Here is a 21592-nt window from a genome sequence, read left to right as displayed (position 1 = left end):
ATATTCATATTATTTTTATTTATTTTTATTTGTATATATATAAATAAAATCACAAAAAGAGCACCATCTTTTTTTCTTTACCCATCTCTGGTTGTCAGGCGATTTCCTGTTTAGCCCTAGGGTTTGTCTTTCTCTCTAATATATACTCCGTATATATATGTCTATATATCTCTCTATAAATCTATAGATATACCCATATACGTATACGTGTGTGTATATATATGTGTTGTTTTATAAATTTCTAATCTTTTTGTTTTCTTACGAAGGGGGTCTGGAAGAATATTGTCTCAAATATTGTCTCCCTTCAGTAACAGGTTAGTTTTTTTTTTAGTTTGAATTTGGTGAATTTCACAATTAAAGTTTGGTGCTTTATTTGATTTTGAGATGAAAATTGATGAAGATTAGGATTTTAATTGCAATTTGGGAGGGGGAGGTGGTTCTTCGTTCAAATAATTAGGTTTTTAAATGGTAAAGGTGTCGAATTTGATGATAAATTGTATAGTTTGGTATGGAAAAAAATGAAATTTGATATGGGTTAGGGTTTTGTGGGGGTATTATCTTTATTAATGTAGAGAAATAGGTTTTTTTTTTTTTTTTTTTTTTTTAATGATAATATGATAATATTTTGAATTTTTTATAGCATTTGATAATAAATAGTTAGGTGTGATATAATAAAGTGGCCCATTTTGGGGCTAGTGGATGTAATGATTGTTGTTCAATATTACTCTAAATTTATTTTATGTTGTTGTATAGAATCAGGGTGTTGGCAGTCAGATGTATTTTTATAATGGGCTTATAGTTGTGGACTTGTGGTTGCTTTATTAATAATTGATAATAATAATTATATTATTATTATTTTTAATATATTTATTTGCATTTAATTGTTTAAAAGAGGTAGAAGATGCATGTGGTTTCATTATGTGAGTTTGGCTGAAAAAAGCAAGGTTTAATTTTGTGCCATGTTAATATGTTTAATAAGTTTTTGTTAGATGTTACAAGATAACCAAAAATTACTAAACTTTCTGCTGTATATGTTGAAAAGTAGACACCTTTGGTAGATTTTTCAAATCATTTAGGCACTTCAATTAGTATATGGAATTTAGGGAACATTATAAGCTGGTATGAGGATTCTTTAATTTTTTTTTTTTTTGAAAGGCAAACACACACACCCATACACGAATTTAAACACGCATATATACATGCCCACCCTGGGACTCGAACCCCCAACCTATAGGTTGAAAGGGTCACCTCGATACCGCTAGGCCAATGGCCCTTTGGTATGAGGATTCTTTATATTTTAACAAGTTCTGTATGAGGTAGTCAATATTAGACAATAATATATTAGATATATGTTTGATTAAGCCAAACTGGATTTAAAGGTATAATCTATATCTTCATCTGAATTGGCTTGATATATCAGGGTTCTGAGTTTTCTATTACTCCACAAACAATCACTGAAGCTTAAACAACTATTATGTTTTTGAACTATGAGCTATTTGCTTGCTGTAAATAAAAATTGTTTCTGCATTGTAAGTGTGTCAAGAATCGTAATCTGTTGTTAAAAATAGTCAAACTGTGAGTCTGATAATATGTATGTTCGTAAATTTGCTATAAGTGCTAGTTTTTTTTGTCCTTTGTTACCTTTTGTTACCTTTTGTGGGTATCATTGGTGAACATGACCGGTAGGTTGAGCAAGCGCGTATATTATGAGAGAAATATTCTTATTTTTGTTATATATTCTGCTATGTTGTCAATACTGCCATCATTTTAATATGTTGATCGTTACAATGAGGCTTTCTCATACCTACTTTTATTTCTTTGATATTTCATGTCAATGTTCTCTAGTTAGATTTCGCAAGTTTTTGTTTATTCTAAAACTTTATTAATGAAATGTCACTCGCCTTTGAAATCCATTTACTTAGGTTAGGGCACATTATGTTACAAAATTTTGCTTTATGAGAAGTATTAGTGCATGCCACTGGTTAAAATTTAACAACAGAATGGATGATGTGAGTAAATGATATGCATATACATGAGATTGTAAAATTTCATATTAGGAATTGCGAATTGTAGAAAGTTCTGAACGAAGTGGCCTGTTTGTTGAGTTGCTCTTTTGTACCTGTCCCGTCTTCAGTAGAAATTGAGGTTGTTTTATGATTGATAGTTATAAGACCATAAAATTTACTTGGATAATTTAGTGCGCCCATTTATCTTGCTGTTATGTTAAGATTTTTGGTTACTATCTAGGTACTTGATTTTGTAAACTTGCTTATATCCTCTACCCTGTAGAAATATTAGTTGATTAGATGTGTTTTGATCATATAATACGTCAAATTTTTAGGTAAAAGTTCTTGTTAAAATGCACTTCAGTCAACGGGGATTAGTCGGCCAAAACTTGGGATTACCTGGAAATCAGTCAAAGTCAAACTTGGTCAACATCCGATTACCCCCGAGTTGCTGATTACTCCCTACAAATTTCTGACTGAGTAATCCCGGAGTAGCAATTTTTGCAATCTTGATATTGGGGTTAAATATCTCTTGAATGATTAGTTCCACACCTTTTGCATTTCTGCAACAAAACTGTTTGTTTTAAGGAAATACATTATTTATCCCTAATTTGTACCTTTTTTTATTTCCTTTCAAATTCATTATTACCGGGCCTACAACTTGTATTAAATTTTGCATCATCAATAATTAGTCGTAAATTTAGTTAACAAGATGCATAGAAGAATGTCCGTTTAAGGCTTCCTATAGATAACTTAGTTAATAGTTAATTAAAAATGAAAATATGCTTAACACTCAAACAACTATCAGATCTGATTTTTTGATTCGATTATTCAGTATGTTGGTTTCAAAACATACATAAACTCGATTATTTAGTATCTTATATTTTGGTGTCTACTTACATAAACTCTATGTCTCTATGCACATCAGATGATAATATCACAAAAACAGGGGGCGAATGAAAGAGCTTCCTCCCATTTTCTTCTAGTCTTATTAGCCAACGTGTTAATGCTGAGTGCTAGTCTAATGTGAAAATTTATCATAAACAGAGTAGCTAATCTAAATCTGTTTGGACTTTTAGTTACGTGATGCATTCGTGAATTATATATCTTTATTTTGTACCCACATGTAACTGGTCTTTTCTGAATTTCCGAGTAAGGGGCCGAAAGTTTGGAGTGAGTTGATTTGGGTTATGTTGTGTTTGTTTAAACATATATAAAACTCAAGTATTTATGGCAAATCTTAGAATTATGGGACACAAGATGTTTTCGGTCAACCTACGCCATACCAAAAATTACGCATTACCCAAGCCAAGTGTTGTAACTTCCTGTTTTATGCCGATTACCCCCAGATTACTCCTTTTTAGGAACCGGTATATCCGAGTTTTCAAATTCCGAATATTAAATTGGTCAACATAGGTCGATGGGTCAAAATTGAATTTAGTTGGTCAAAGTCGGATTTAGCAGGCCAAAATGGGTCTAAGTCAATATTGGTAAACATTCTAATATGAAGTTAAATTAGATATTTAGAGTTTTTGGACAAATGAAGATTATGTTTATGTTTCTAGACTATTATATTAACGTTTATGTTTATGTGTATGTATATGGATTTCTTGTATATTTACGCATATAATTTTGAAATTTATTACTTAAATATAAAGTTTCAGGACAGCTGGACAATGGAGAAAAACGAGACAGGGTTTCAAGCTGCTCCCGATGCTCCTACACTTTGTGTCAACAACTGCGGATTTTTCGGCACACCAGCAACTATGAACATGTGTTCAAAATGTCACAAAGACATAATTTTAAAACAAGAACAAGCCAAACTTGCTGCATCATCGAAAGTATCGTTAATGGTGGGCCCGCAAGCATCAACGAAAAATCTCCCGTGGCACTACCCATTTCATCTGGGTCAGAGGTGGCAATTTTGACCCAACCATCTTCTGCTCAAACTGAGATCAGCGAGAAGGTTGCAGACGGTCCTGGCCCGGTTCAGGGTCCGTCTAGGTGCACCACGTGCAGGAAACGGGTCGGGTTAACCGGGTTCAACTGTCGGTGTGGGAATGTTTTCTGTTCGGTTCATCGTTACTCTGACAAGCATGACTGTCAGTTTGACTATCGGGCTACCGCGAAGGACGCAATTGCGAAAGCTAACCCTGTGGTGAAGGCTGAAAAGCTTGATAAGATATGAAGACGCAATTACGAAAAAACGGTAATGGGTATGGTAATTGTCGTTTCTTTAGTTGGTGTGATGAAGTGATATTTTAGGGCATGGCCTTTTTATACTGAAGAAGAACTCAAGTGCATCTTGTTTTACTCCTCAAGAGTTTATGTCAAAGAGTGGTGGTTTTATTGTTTGTTTGATCAAAGGACATTATTAATTATTACTTGTGCTTTATTTTGACATTTGTATGTGGATAGTCGAGTTAAGTTTCTTGATTGTTTTATGATGCAGATAGCTAATGTTGCTATAGTCGTGTTAAGCGGTCACTGTTCACTAGTGGTCGCTGTTCATAAGCACGGATGGCTATGTTTTATTGGCTAAACATAGAAACAGCAGAAAAGCATTTTAAAACCTACTCTTAAAAGACTAACCTGCCTTTTTAGCATCCTAAAAGAATAAGGTTTTCAGTTTTCACATTAATCTTGTCTAGTGTTTACAAAATGCAGTATTAAGGTCCATTTGAATGGGGCCTTTTTTTTTTGGGCAGCGATTGGATCACCCGAGGGGGATTAAACCACCCGTTACGATCATCTCCTGTTTCGACTATGCCGATGCAGCGATAATAACCCCGCTCCCATCACATCACAACTTTCATTTGAATGGGGCTAAAAGCACCTTTTAGATACATTCTATATCTATGTATCTATAATCTATTTATGTGTACAAAAAAAATTGCCTACTGCTCGCATCTTAATTACCCCTCTCATATTCTCTTATGCGTAATGCTTAATTGAGTATTGTGGTAAAATGACAACTGGGAGCCTAGAGATATTCGTGGAGCATTTTAATTAGTGGTTCAAGCCCTTTTCAAAAAAAAAAAAAAAAAAAAAGATGACGCTTCATTTGAGTTTTTATATGAACTACATTGTTAATGTGAATACGAACAAAAGAATATTTTGTCATACATTGACAAGTTTTTATGAGATGCCTAAGGGTGCGTTTGTTAGTCTCTTAATGGAATGGTTCAGCACTGAATGCTGAACCATTCAGCATTTAGTGCGTTTGTTTCTGACCTCTGAATGACATATAGTGCTGAATGGATCAGAATTTTCAGCTCTGAATCATTCAGAGATGATACACTCTTTTAACCATTAAGAGCCTAAATTATCTATAACATTCTCCTCAAATCATATCCTGATCACCTAACTAACAAGTATATTGAACTTTTTATTCATGTCAGTATGTCACACGTTAATAAGGTAGTTTTAGTCAGTTCATATCGTTCATTCTAAATGATTATCAAACAGCTTATTTTCATTCAGAGCAAACCTTATTTAGAGGATCTGGATCATTCAGATTCTGAATCATTCAGCACTAAATCATTCAGTTTTATCAAACGCACCCTAAGCCCATCATTACATACTAGCAGGATAGCACTACATATCGTTGACAAGGAGCCAAGGATGAATAGTTTTTTGTTGCGATTTTAACGGGTGTTACCGGTCTTAAGTGATACTGATTGGTTGTCAAAGGTTGTGGTGTAGGAGAAGGCGAGAAAAGGTGAAGAGTCACATTTTTATTTGTTTGAAAAAGCAGATCGAAGTGTGATAGTGTACCCCACCTCCGGCACGATTATCAGCTTCAAAGTTTGCTTCGGAGGATATGGCTACAATATATGGAACGAAGGAAACTCCAGCTACAGTGAACAAGGTCATGAAATCAGAGCAACAACAGTGAGCTTAGAGCCCATAAAACCTCGGTCAATTACAATGTCAAGACTAGTAAAACTATTCCTAGCTCGGTGCACGCCTATACCACAAAGGAAATGGGACAAGCTCACTTTCCTTTGCAGGTTTACCAAAAGAGAAAGTCAACTAGTGATCCAAAATCATTGGGAACTAGCGAACTGGTATGGAAAGCCATTCCATTTCACTTATAAATGGTATAGAATGCAGGAAACATTCCACATTCAATCCATACACACATAATAACACAATCATGTTATACCATTTGCTTCGGTGGCGTAAAATAGTCCCCTGACTGTTATCTTCGGGGAATCGCCAACGAACATAATCAAAACCATAATCACCCAATTCCAATCTCTGTGACTTGTATGTCCCCATACTCATACTAACCGCCGGTTATTGTACAAACAATTGGCGCCATCCGTGGGACTCACATCTTATTCATTTTATTAAGCAAGAACCGACGCAATGGCAGACTCCAATCACATACCTCCAGGCTTCACGCTGAAATGTCCCGTTCATATTGATTATAAACGTTCCATATTAATTGATTTCGTCGCGAGATTTTAACCTCTATATGAGACGTTTTTCAAAGACTGCATTCATTTTTTAAAACAAGCATAACCTTTATTTTATCGATAAAGGTTTAAAAAGCATTACGTAGATTATCAAATAATGATAATCTAAAATATACTGTTTACACACGACCATTACATAATGGTTTACAATAAGAATATATTACATCAAAAATAAGTTCCTTGAATGCAGTTTTTACACAATATCATACCAGCATGGACTCCAAATCTTGTCCTTATTTTAGTATGCAACAGCAGAAGCTCTTAATAATCACCTGAGAATAAACATACTTAAAACGTCAACAAAAATGTTGGTGAGTTATAGGTTTAACCTATATATTTATCAAATCGCAATAATAGACCACAAGATTTCATATTTCAATATACATCCCATACATAGAGATAAAAATCATTCATATGGTGAACACCTGGTAACCGACATTAACAAGATGCACATAAGAATATCCCCTATCATTCCGGGAAATCCTTCGGACATGATATAAACGAATTCGAAGTACTAAAGCATCCGGTACTTTGGATGGGGTTCGTTAGGCCCAATAGATCTATCTTTAGGATTCGCGTCAATTAGTAGATCGGTTTACTAATTCTTAGGTTACAAAGAAAAAGGGGTATATTCGGCTTCGATCATTCAACCATATAATGTAGTTTCATTTACTTGTGTCTATTTCGTAAAACATTTATAAAACTGCATGTATTCTCATCCCAAAATATTAGATTTTAAAAGTGGGACTATAACTCACTTTCACATATTTTTACTTCGTCGGGAAGTAAGACTTGGCCACTGGTCGATTCACGAACCTATACAAATATGTACATATATATCAAAGTATGCTCAAAATATATTTACAACATTTTTTAATACGTTATAATGTTTTAAGCTTATTAAGTCAGCTGTCCTCGTTAATAACCTACAACTAGTTGTCCATAGTTAGATGTACAGAAATAAATATAAATTATCTTGGATCAATCCACGACCCAGTGTATACAAGCCTCAGGCTAGATCACAACTCAAACTATATATATTATTTTGGAATCAACCTCAACCCTGTATAGCTAACTCCAACATTACTGCATATAGAGTGTCTATGGTTGTTCCAAAATATATTATATAGATGGGTCGATATGATATGTCAAAACATTGTATACGTGTCTATGGTATCCCAAGATTACATAATATATATTAGAATACATGAATAGTACAATATAAGTTTGTTAAGTTATGATTTGTATAGAATTGTTACAATATTTCCCGTAGCTACAACAATCAAAAAATATCCAATCTTGTTTTACCCATAACTTCTTCGTTTTAAATCCGTTTTGAGTGAATCAAATTGCTATGGTTTCATATTGAACTATATTTTATGAATCTATACAGAAAAAATATAGGTTTGTAGTCGAAAATATAAGTTACAAGTCGTTTTTGTAAGAGGTAGTCATTTCAGTCGAAAGAACGACGTCTTGATGACCATTTTGAAAAACATACTTCCACTTTGAGTTTAACCATGATTTTTGGATATAGTTTCATGTTCATAAGAAAAATCATTTTCCTAGAAGAACAACTTTTAAATTAAATTTTATCATAGTTTTTAATTATCAAACCCAAAACAGCCTGCGGTGTTACTACGACGGCGTATGTCCGGTTTTACGGTGTTTTTCGTGTTTTCAGGTTTTAAATCATTAAGTTAGCATATCATATAGATATAGAACATGTGTTTAGTTGATTTTAAAAGTCAAGTTAGAAGGATTAACTTTATTTGCGAACAAGTTTAGAATTAACTAAACTATGTTCTAGTGATTACAGTTTAAATCTTCGAATAAGATAGTTTTATATGTATGAATCGAATGATGTTATGAATATCATTACTACCTTAAGTTTAGTTGGTAAACCTACTGAAAGTGACAAGAAATGATCTAGCTTCAAAGGATCTTGGATGGCTTGAAAGTTCTTGAAGTAGGATCATGACACAAAAACAAGTTCAAGTAAGATTTTTACTCGAATTAAGATAGTTTATAGTTATAGAAATTGAATCAAAGTTTGAATATGATTATTACCTTGAATAAGAAAGATAACCTACTGTAAATAACAAAGGTTTATTGATCTTAGATGATTACTTGGAATGGATTAGAAAGCTTGGATGTAAACTAGTAAATTTGAAAGGATTTTCGAAGTGTTCTTGAAGTGTTCTTGCTAAGATGATTATAGCTTGATTCTTGAATTAATTTTTGATGAAGATGATGACTAGCTACTGGAAAAATTCGTTCATAAGTGTGTGTGTGTGTATGTGTGTGTGTGTTGAGAGAGAATTAGAAAGAGAATTGGAAGTGAAATGGAGTGAATGATGAGTGGTAAGGGGTGAGTGGTGAGTGGGGTTAAAAGGAGTTCTAGTTAGTTGACTAGTTCATGGTAGAAGTTAAAATTGATTAGTCATACATGACATAATCAAGAGTGGAATCCCATGCTAGTTCCTATTGGTATATACCCACAATAAGTACGTCTAGAAGCTGTGTATAATACGGGTATGAATACGACTAGAATTCTTGATGAAAAAAGAATGGGAATGTAACTGTACCCATTTTCGTTAAGTATTAGTGTTTTGATATATGTCTTGAAGTCTTCCAAAAGTATATTAATACATCTAAATACACTACATGTATATACATTTTAACTGAGTCGTTAAGTCATCGTTAGTCGTTACATGTAAGTTGTAGTGACCCGAACTTTTCCATGTTTATATATATTAATTGAGATTGATATTTACATGATTAAATGTTTCCAACATATTAAGCAATCAAACTTGTTAAGACTTGATTAATTGAAATATGTTTCATATAGACAATTGACCACCCAAGTTGACCGGTGATTCACGAACGTTAAAACTTGTAAAAACTATATGATGACATATATATGGTTATATATATAGTTAACATGATATTATGATAAGTAAACATATCATTAAGTATATTAACAATGAACTACATATGTAAAAACAAGACTACTAACTTAATGATTTTGAAACGAGACATATATGTAACGATTATCGTTGTAAAGACATTTAATGTATATATATCATATTAAGAGATATTCATACATGATAATATCATGATAATATAATAATTTAAAATCTCATTTGATATTATAAACATTGGGTTAACAACATTTAACTAGATCGTTAACCTAAAGGTTTCAAAACAACACTTACATGTAACGACTAACGATGACTTAACGACTCAGTTAAAATGTATATACATTTAGTGCTTTAATATGTATTTATACACTTTTGAAAGACTTCAATACACTTATCAAAATACTTCTACTTAACAAAAATGCTTACAATTACATCCTCGTTCAGTTTCATCAACAATTCTACTCGTATGCACCCGTATTCGTACTCGTATAATACACAGCTTTTAGATGTATGTACTATTGGTATATACACTCCAATGATCAGCTCTTAGCAGCCCATGTGAGTCACCTAACACATGTGGGAACCATCATTTGGCAACTAGCATGAAATATCTCATAAAATTACAAAAATATGAGTAATCATTCATGACTTATTTACATGAAAACAAAATTACATATCCTTTATATCTAATTCATACACCAACGACCAAAAACACCTACAAACACTTTCATTCTTCAATTATCTTCATCTAATTGATCTCTCTCAAGTTCTATCTTCAAGTTCTAAGTGTTCTTCATAAATTTCAAAAGTTTTAGTTTCATAAAATCAAGAATACTTTCAAGTTTGCTAGCTCACTTCCAATCTTGTAAGGTGATCATCCAACCTCAAGAAATCTTTGTTTCTTACAGTAGGTTATCATTCTAATACAAGGTAATAATCATATTCAAACTTTGGTTCAATTTCTATAACTATAACAATCTTATTTCAAGTGATGATCTTACTTGAACTTGTTTTCGTGTCATGATTCTGCTTCAAGAACTTCGAGCCATCCAAGGATCCGTTGAAGCTAGATCCATTTTTCTCTTTTCCAGTAGGTTTATCCAAGGAACTTAAGGTATTAATGATGTTCATAACATCATTCGATTCATACATATAAAGCTATCTTATTCGAAGGTTTAAACTTGTAATCACTAGAACATAGTTTAGTTAATTCTAAACTTGTTCGCAAACAAAAGTTAATCCTTCTAACTTGACTTTTAAAATCAACTAAACACATGTTCTATATCTATATGATATGCTAACTTAATGATTTAAAACCTGGAAACACGAAAAACACCGTAAAACCGAATTTACGCCGTCGTAGTAACACCGCGGGCTGTTTTGGGTTAGTTAATTAAAAACTATGATAAACTTTGATTTAAAAGTTGTTATTCTGAGAAAATGATTTTTATTATGAACATGAAACTATATCCAAAAATTATGGTTAAACTCAAAGTGGAAGTATGTTTTCTAAAATGGTCATCTAGACGTCGTTCTTTCGACTGAAATGACTACCTTTACAAAAACGACTTGTAACTTATTTTTTTGACTATAAAACTATACTTTTTCTGTTTAGATTCATAAAATAGAGTTCAATATGAAACCATAGCAATTTGATTCACTCAAAACGGATTTAAAATGAAGAAGTTATGGGTAAAACAAGATTGGATAATTTTTCTCATTTTAGCTACGTGAAAATTGGTAACAAATCTATTCCAACCAAAACTTAATCAACTTGTATTGTATATTATGTAATCTTGAGATACCATAGACACGTATATAATGTTTCGACCTATCATGTCGACACATCTATATATATTTCGGAACAACCATAGACACTCTATATGTGAATGTTGGAGTTAGCTATACAGGGTTGAGGTTGATTCCAAAATATATATAGTTTGAGTTGTGATCAATACTGAGATACGTATACACTGGGTCGTGGATTGATTCAAGATAATATTTATCGATTTATTTCTGTACATCTAACTGTGGACAACTAGTTGTAGGTTACTAACGAGGACAGCTGACTTAATAAACTTAAAACATCAAAATATATTAAAAGTGTTGTAAATATATTTTGAACATACTTTGATATATATGTATATATTGTTATAGGTTCGTGAATCAACCAGTGGCCAAGTCTTACTTCCCGACGAAGTAAAAATCTGTGAAAGTGAGTTATAGTCCCACTTTTATAATCTAATATTTTTGGGATGAGAATACATGCAGGTTTTATAAATGATTTACAAAATAGACACAAGTACGTGAAACTACATTCTATGGTTGAATTATCGAAATCGAATATGCCCCTTTTTATTAAGTCTGGTAATCTAAGAATTAGGGAACAGACACCCTAATTGACGCGAATCCTAAAGATAGATCTATTGGGCCTAACAAACCCCATCCAAAGTACCGGATGCTTTAGTACTTCGAAATTTATATCATATCTGAAGGGTGTCCCGGAATGATGGGGATATTCTTATATATGCATCTTGTTAATGTCGGTTACCAGGTGTTCACCATATGAATGATTTTTATCTCTATGTATGGGATGTGTATTGAAATATGAAATCTTGTGGTCTATTGTTACGATTTGATATATATAGGTTAAACCTATAACTCACCAACATTTTTGTTGACGTTTAAAGCATGTTTATTCTCAGGTGAATATTAAGAGCTTCCGCTGTTGCATACTAAAATAAGGACAAGATTTGGAGTCCATGTTTGTATGATATTGTGTAAAAACTGCATTCAAGAAACTGATTTCGATGTAACATATTTGTATTGTAAACCATTATGTAATGGTCGTGTGTAAACAGGATATTTTAGATTATCATTATTTGATAATCTACGTAAAGCTTTTTAAACCTTTATTTATGAAATAAAGGTTATGGTTTGTTTTAAAAATGAATGCAGTCTTTGAAAAACGTCTCATATAGAGGTCAAAACCTCGCAACGAAATCAATTAATATGGAACGTTTTTAATCAATAAGAACGGGACATTTCAGTTGGTATCCGAGCGTTGGTCTTAGAGAACCAGAAAATTTGCATTAGTCTGTCTTATCGAGTTTGTTAGGATGCATTAGTGAGTCTGGACTTCGACCGTGTTTTCTTTAAAAATGATTGCTTAACATTTTTGTTGAAAACTATATATTTTTAACATATGAATATTATGTGATATATTAATCTCTTAACGTGTTTGATATTATGTGATAGATGTCTACCTCTAGAACAAGTCCCATTGACTCACCTAATAATAATGAAGAGTCAAATGTAAATTGGAATGATTCGTGGACTGATTCACAAGTTCCCGAAGAGGAACCGGAAGAAGAGTCGGAACCGGAAGAAGAATCGGAACCGGATGAAGAAATAGAACCGGTGGGGGAAATAATAAAACGGTTAAGTAAAAGAAAATCCTCAACCAACCGACCAAGGTTAATTATGGTCAATGGTGTTTCCGCCAAGGAAGCAAAATATTGGGAGGATTACAAATTCTCCGATGAATCGGATTCCGACGAGAATTCCGATGATGTTATAGAAATTACCCCAACTGAATTTAAAAAGGCAAAAGAAAATAATAAGGGAAAGGGCATAAAAATAGAGAAATCTAATTTCAATCCCGATGAACTTTATATGTATCGTCAACCCCCGAAGTCCTTAAGTTGTAACAATGACCCGGGAACCTCTAAACCACCAGGTTTTTCTAAACCAATGTGGATAACGACGGCTCGCATTAGGGGAACATCATATATCCCTAGAAACTTGGCAAAACGAACCAAAACCGAAGAAGAAGAAATGAGCGAGTCGGAATAAGATAGTTGTATTCGTGTGATGTAATATATGTAATATAGTGTGATTATGCTTTATGATATATGTAAAAATTGCTTGTATTAATAAGTATTTTTTTTATGAATCTAACTCTTGTCTATTTTACAGTTTAAAAACACAAAATGGATAGACAACCCAATATTTTATGAGACCTACCCGGAGACATGATTGATGAAATCTTGTCTAGAGTTGGTCAGAATTCCTCGGCACAACTATTTAAGGCGAGATCAGTTTGTAAGACATTCGAAGAACGTTCCAAGAATGCCTTGGTTTATAAAAGGCTTTCGTTTGAAAGATGGGGGATATCACATTGGGAAACCCATAAGTTACGATGTGTTTACTTTGACGCATATATTGCGGGGAACCCAAATGCTATTTTACGCAACGGGTTAAGAAATTATTTTGACTCAATATATCCGAATATTAGACTTCGTGATTTAGAAAAAGCGGCTAACATGCAACATAAAGAAGCATGTTATGCTTACGGATTAGTAATGTTCGCTTCTCACCAAAGTGAGAACAAGAACATCGGGCTACAACTATTAAAGAAAACGTTCCCATAAGTGACGGAGTCGGTAATTGGGGTAAGAAATGAGGTTTTTAGATTGTTACGGGACTGTTGGACATTACGTAACCCTCGTCCCTTTGACGACGTTACAACACGCTGTCTTATCAACGGCCATAACGGTTATGTTGCACAAGACCAAGGATGGGAAGTAGTCCTAGTAAAACCAGAATGCATGACTTGTTTCTGGACGTATGAATTACGTGTCTTTATTGCCTTTGCTGAACGACTTGTGTACTAGCTAGAATTATCTTCACAACTATCTTGTATCAAAGTTATTGTGTGCTATATTTCATGCTTTATGTAAAATAAGCGGTATTGTAAGTTTGTAAAATATTGTATAAAAGTTTGAACGCGAAATATTATTATAATCAATTTTTCATATAGAATTGTAGTAGTTGAATTGTATATTAGCTACTAAGTATGAACTTAACGGGTAGGTACTACCCGAATTTAAACTTATAAAACGCTAATATGAAGAAAAAGCTTTTATAAATGAGTTCATATTATGCTACGAAATACTATTAACTACTCTTAATATTCTGTATGATTAACTTGTTCCATTTAACTATTTTGAAGGAAATGGCACCGACTACTCGACACACCGTGAATATGAATGAAGAGGAATTCCGTACTTTTTTAGCTTCAAACATAGCCGCAGTACAGGCTGCGCTACATACCAACAATAACCTTGGATCTAGTAGTACTGGAAATCGTGTAGGATGCACCTACAAAGAATTCACTGCCTGCAAACCTTTGGAATTTGATGGAACCGAAGGACCGATCGGATTGAAACGGTGGACCGAGAAGGTCGAATCGGTGTTTGCCATAAGTAAGTGTACTGAAGAGGACAAAGTAAAGTACGCTACGCATACCTTCACAGGTTCTGCGTTAACATGGTGGAATACCTATCTAGAGCAAGTGGGACAAGACGATGCGTACGCACTACCGTGGTCAGCATTCAAGCACTTGATGAACGAGAAGTACCGTCCCAGAACCGAGGTCAATAAGCTCAAGACAGAACTTAGAGGGTTACGAACCCAAGGATTTGATATTACCACGTACGAAAGACGATTCACAGAATTGTGCCTATTGTGTCCGGGAGCATTCGAAGATGAGGAAGAGAAGATCGACGCGTTTGTGAAAGGATTACCGGAAAGAATCCAAGAAGATATAAGTTCACACGAGCCCGCCTCCATACAACAGGCATGTAGAATGGCTCACAAACTAGTGAACCAGATTGAAGAAAGAATTAAAGAACAGACTGCTAAAGAGGCCAATGTGAAGCAAGTTAAAAGAAAGTGGGAGGAAAACGGTGATAAGAATCACCAATACAACAACAACAGCAATTACAACAATAATCGCAATAATTATCCTAATAATCGCAACATCAATCGCAACTACAACAAACGGCCCAACAACAACAACAACAATAACAACAACAACAACAACAGTAACTACAACAATCATCCCAACAACAATAATAACCGCAACAACAACAACAATCAGAAGCAGCTATGCCAAAGGTGTGAAAAGTATCACTCGGGGTTCTGCACCAAATTTTGCAACAAGTGTAAAAGAAATGGTCATAGCGTGGTGAAGTGTGAGGTCTACGGACCAGGGGTTAATAGAACGAAAGGAACAAATGGTGTCGGAACGAGTAATGGCGGAGCAAGTAGTGTCGGAGCAAGTTATGCCAACGTAGTTTGTTATAAATGTGGAAAACCGAGCCACATTATTAGAAATTGCCCGAACCAGGAGAACACGAATGGACAAGGCCGCGGAAGAGTTTTCAATATTAATGCGGCAGAGGCACAGGAAGACCCGGAGCTTGTTACGGGTACGTTTCTTATTGACAATAAATCTGCTTACGTTTTATTTGATTCGGGTGCGGATAGAAGCTATATGAGTAGAGATTTTTGTGCTAAATTAAGTTGTCCATTGACGCCTTTGGATAGTAAATTTTTACTCGAATTAGCAAATGGTAAATTAATTTCAGCAGATAATATATGTCGGAATCGAGAAATTAAACTGGTTAGCAAAACATTTAAGATTGATTTGATACCAGTAGAGTTAGGGAGTTTTGATGTGATAATCGGTATGGACTGGTTGAAAGAAGTGAAAGCAGAGATCGTTTGTTACAAAAATACAATTTGCATTATTCGAGAAAAAGGAAAACCCTTAATGGTGTACGGAGAAAAGGGCAACACGAAGCTACATCTTATTAGTAATTTGAAGGCACAAAAACTAATAAGAAAAGGTTGCTATGCTGTTCTAACACACGTCGAGAAAGTACAAACTGAAGAAAAGAGCATCAATGATGTTCCCATTGCAAAAGAATTTCCCGATGTATTTCCGAAAGAATTACCGGGATTACCCCCACATCGATCCGTTGAATTTCAAATAGATCTTGTACCAGGAGCTGCACCAATAGCTTGTGCTCCTTACAGACTCGCACCCAGCGAGATGAAAGAACTACAAAGCCAATTACAAGAACTTTTAGAGCGTGGTTTCATTCGACCAAGCACATCACCGTGGGGAGCTCCTGTTTTATTTGTCAAGAAGAAAGATGGTACATTCAGGTTGTGTATCGACTACCGAGAGTTGAACAAACTTACCATCAAGAACCGCTACCCACTACCGAGAATCGATGACTTATTTGATCAACTACAAGGCTTGTCTGTTTATTCAAAGATTGACTTACGTTCCGGGTATCATCAAATGCGGGTGAAAGAAGATGATATTCCAAAGACTGCTTTCAGAACACGTTACGGTCATTACGAGTTTATGGTCATGCCGTTTGGTTTAACTAATGCACCAGCTGTGTTCATGGACCTTATGAACCAAGTGTGTGGACCATACCTTGACAAGTTTGTCATTGTTTTCATTGATGACATACTTATTTACTCAAAGAATGACCAAGAACACGGTGAACATTTGAGAAAGGTGTTAGAAGTATTGAGGAAGGAAGAATTGTACGCTAAGTTTTCAAAGTGTGCATTTTGGTTGGAAGAAGTTCAATTCCTCGGTCACATAGTGAACAAAGAAGGTATTAAGGTGGATCCGGCAAAGATAGAAACTGTTGAAAAGTGGGAAACCCCGAAAACTCCGAAACACATACGCCAGTTTTTAGGACTAGCTGGTTACTACAGAAGGTTCATCCAAGACTTTTCCAGAATAGCAAAACCCTTGACTGCATTAACGCATAAAGGGAAGAAATTTGAATGGAATGATGAACAAGAGAAAGTGTTTCAGTTATTGAAGAAAAAGCTAACTACGGCACTTATATTGTCATTGCCTGAAGGGAATGATGATTTTGTGATTTATTGTGATGCATCAAAGCAAGGTCTCGGTTGTGTATTAATGCAACGAACGAAGGTGATTGCTTATGCGTCTAGACAATTGAAGATTCACGAACAAAATTATACGACGCATGATTTGGAATTAGGCGCGGTTGTTTTTGCATTAAAGACTTGGAGGCACTACTTATATGGGGTCAAAAGTATTATATATACCGACCACAAAAGTCTTCAACACATATTTAATCAGAAACAACTGAATATGAGGCAGCGTAGGTGGATTGAATTATTGAATGATTACGAATTTGAGATTCGTTACCACCCGGGGAAGGCAAATGTGGTAGCCGATGCCTTGAGCAGGAAGGACAGAGAACCCATTCGAGTAAAATCTATGAATATAATGATTCATAATAACATTACTACTCAAATAAAGGAGGCGCAACAAGGAGTTTTAAAAGAGGGAAATTTAAAGGATGAAATACCCAAAGGATCGGAGAAGCATCTTAATATTCGGGAAGACGGAACCCGGTATAGGGCTGAAAGGATTTGGGTACCACAATTTGGAGATATGAGAGAAATGGTACTTAGAGAAGCTCATAAAACCAGATACTCAATACATCCTGGAACGGGGAAGATGTACAAGGATCTCAAGAAACATTTTTGGTGGCCGGGTATGAAAGCCGATGTTGCTAAATACGTAGGAGAATGTTTGACGTGTTCTAAGGTCAAAGCTGAGCATCAGAAACCATCAAGTCTACTTCAACAACCCGAAATCCCGGAATGGAAATGGGAAAACATTACCATGGATTTCATCACTAAATTGCCAAGGACTGCAAGTGGTTTTGATACTATTTGGGTAATAGTTGACCGTCTCACCAAATCAGCACACTTCTTGCCAATAAGAGAAGATGACAAGATGGAGAAGTTAGCACGACTGTATTTGAAGGAAGTCATCTCCAGACATGGAATACCAATCTCTATTATCTCTGATAGGGATGGCAGATTTATTTCAAGATTCTGGCAGACATTACAGCAAGCATTAGGAACTCGTCTAGACATGAGTACTGCCTATCATCCACAAACTAATGGGCAGAGCAAAAGGACGATACAAACGCTTGAATACATGCTTCGAGCATGTGTTATTGATTTCGGAAACAGTTGGGATCGACATCTACCGTTAGCAGAATTTTCCTACAACAACAGCTACCATTCAAGCATTGAGATGGCGCTGTTTGAAGCACTTTATGGTAGAAAGTGCAGGTCTCCGATTTGTTGGAGTGAAGTGGCGGATAGACAGATTACGGGTCCGGAGATTATACAAGAAACTACCGAGAAGATCATCCAAATTCAACAACGGTTGAAAACCGCCCAAAGTCGACAAAAGAGCTACGCTGACATTAAAAGAAAAGATATAGAATTTGAAATTGGAGAGATGGTCATGCTTAAAGTTGCACCTTGGAAAGGCGTTGTTCGATTTGGTAAACGAGGGAAATTAAATCCAAGGTATATTGGACCATTCAAGATTATTGATCGTATCGGACCAGTAGCTTACCGACTAGAGTTACCTCAACAACTCGCGGCTGTACATAACACTTTCCACGTCTCGAATTTAAAGAAATGTTTTGCTAAAGAAGATCTCACTATTCCGTTAGATGAAATCCAAATCAACGAAAAACTTCAATTCATCGAAGAACCCGTCGAAATAATGGATCGTGAGGTTAAAAGACTTAAGTAAAACAAGATACCAATTGTTAAGGTTCCATGGAATGCTCGTAGAGGACCCGAGTTCACCTGGGAGCATGAAGATCAGATGAAGAAGAAATACCCGCATATATTTCCAGAAGATTCGTCAACACCTTCAACAGCTTAAAATTTCGGGACGAAATTTATTTAACGGGTAGGTACTGTAGTGACCCGAACTTTTCCATGTTTATATATATTAATTGAGATTGATATTTACATGATTAAATGTTTCCAACATGTTAAGCAATCAAACTTGTTAAGACTTGATTAATTGAAATATGTTTCATATAGACAATTGACCACCCAAGTTGACCGGTGATTCACGAACGTTAAAACTTGTAAAAACTATATGATGACATATATATGGTTATATATATAGTTAACATGATATTATGATAAGTAAACATATCATTAAGTATATTAACAATGAACTACATATGTAAAAACAAGACTACTAACTTAATGATTTTGAAACGAGACATATATGTAACGATTATCGTTGTAAAGACATTTAATGTATATATATCATATTAAGAGATATTCATACATGATAATATCATGATAATATAATAATTTAAAATCTCATTTGATATTATAAACATTGGGTTAACAACATTTAACTAGATCGTTAACCTAAAGGTTTCAAAACAACACTTACATGTAACGACTAACGATGACTTAACGACTCAGTTAAAATGTATATACATTTAGTGTTTTAATATGTATTTATACACTTTTGAAAGACTTCAATACACTTATCAAAATACTTCTACTTAACAAAAATGCTTACAATTACATCCTCGTTCAGTTTCATCAACAATTCTACTCGTATGCACCCGTATTCGTACTCGTATAATACACAGCTTTTAGATGTATGTACTATTGGTATATACACTCCAATTATCAGCTCTTAGCAGCCCATGTGAGTCACCTAACACATGTGGGAACCATCATTTGGCAACTAGCATGAAATATCTCATAAAATTACAAAAATATGAGTAATCATTCATGACTTATTTACATGAAAACAAAATTACATATCCTTTATATCTAATCCATACACCAACGACTAAAAACACCTACAAACACTTTCATTCTTCAATTTTCTTCATCTAATTGATCTCTCTCAAGTTCTATCTTCAAGTTCTAAGTGTTCTTCATAAATTTCAAAAGTTTTAGTTTCATAAAATCAAGAATACTTTCAAGTTTGCTAGCTCACTTCCAATCTTGTAAGGTGATCATCCAACCTCAAGAAATCTTTGTTTATTACAGTAGGTTATCATTCTAATACAATGTAATAATCATATTCAAACTTTGGTTCAATTTCTATAACTATAACAATCTTATTTCAAGTGATGATCTTACTTGAACTTGTTTTCGTGTCATGATTCTGCTTCAAGAACTTCGAGCCATCCAAGGATCCGTTGAAGCTAGATCCATTTTTCTCTTTTCCAGTAGGTTTATCCAAGGAACTTAAGGTAGTAATGATGTTCATAACATCATTCGATTCATACATATAAAGCTATCTTATTCGAAGGTTTAAACTTGTAATCACTAGAACATAGTTTAGTTAATTCTAAACTTGTTCGCAAACAAAAGTTAATCCTTCTAACTTGACTTTTAAAATCAACTAAAAACATGTTCTATATCTATATGATATGCTAACTTAATGATTTAAAATCTGGAAACACGAAAAACACCGTAAAACCGGATTTACGCCGTCGTAGTAACACCGCGGGCTGTTTTGGGTTAGTTAATTAAAAACTATGATAAACTTTGATTTAAAAGTTGTTATTCTGAGAAAATGATTTTTATTATGAACATGAAACTATATCCAAAAATTATGGTTAAACTCAAAGTGGAAGTATGTTTTCTAAAATGGTCATCTAGACGTCGTTCTTTCGACTGAAATGACTACCTTTACAAAAACGACTTGTAACTTATTTTTCCGACTATAAACCTATACTTTTTCTGTTTAGATTCATAAAATAGAGTTCAATATGAAACCATAGCAATTTGATTCATTCAAAACGGATTTAAAATGAAGAAGTTATGGGTAAAACAAGATTGGATAATTTTTCTCATATTAGCTACGTGAAAATTGGTAACAAATCTATTCCAACCAAAACTTAATCAACTTGTATTGTATATTATGTAATCTTGAGATACCATAGACACGTATACAATGTTTCGACCTATCATGTCGACACATCTATATATATTTCGGAACAACCATAGACACTCTATATGTGAATGTTGGAGTTAGCTATACAGGGTTGAGGTTGATTCCAAAATATATATAGTTTGAGTTGTGATCAATACTGAGATACGTATACACTGGGTCGTGGATTGATTCAAGATAATATTTATCGATTTATTTCTGTACATCTAACTGTGGACAACTAGTTGTAGGTTACTAACGAGGACAGCTGACTTAATAAACTTAAAACATCAAAATATATTAAAAGTGTTGTAAATATATTTTGAACATACTTTGATATATATGTATATATTGTTATAGGTTCGTGAATCAACCAGTGGCCAAGTCTTACTTCCCGACGAAGTAAAAATCTGTGAAAGTGAGTTATAGTCCCACTTTTAAAATCTAATATTTTTGGGATGAGAATACATGCAGGTTTTATAAATGATTTACAAAATAGACACAAGTACGTGAAACTACATTCTATGGTTGAATTATCGA

At 34.2% G+C, this 21592-nt stretch overlaps 1 pseudogene; it reads left to right on the top strand.

The window, feature by feature from the left end:
• Positions 1-3682: 3682 nt before the first annotated feature.
• Positions 3683-4256, top strand: LOC139877056 (zinc finger A20 and AN1 domain-containing stress-associated protein 8-like; annotated as a pseudogene).
• The last annotated feature ends 17336 nt before the right edge of the window (positions 4257-21592 follow it).

This window comes from Rutidosis leptorrhynchoides, chromosome 11, assembly GCF_046630445.1.
Source record: "Rutidosis leptorrhynchoides isolate AG116_Rl617_1_P2 chromosome 11, CSIRO_AGI_Rlap_v1, whole genome shotgun sequence".
Taxonomy (NCBI): Eukaryota; Viridiplantae; Streptophyta; class Magnoliopsida; order Asterales; family Asteraceae; genus Rutidosis; species Rutidosis leptorrhynchoides.
The sequence above is the reverse complement of the archived record's forward strand: the minus strand, read 5'-3'. Positions and strand labels throughout refer to the sequence as shown.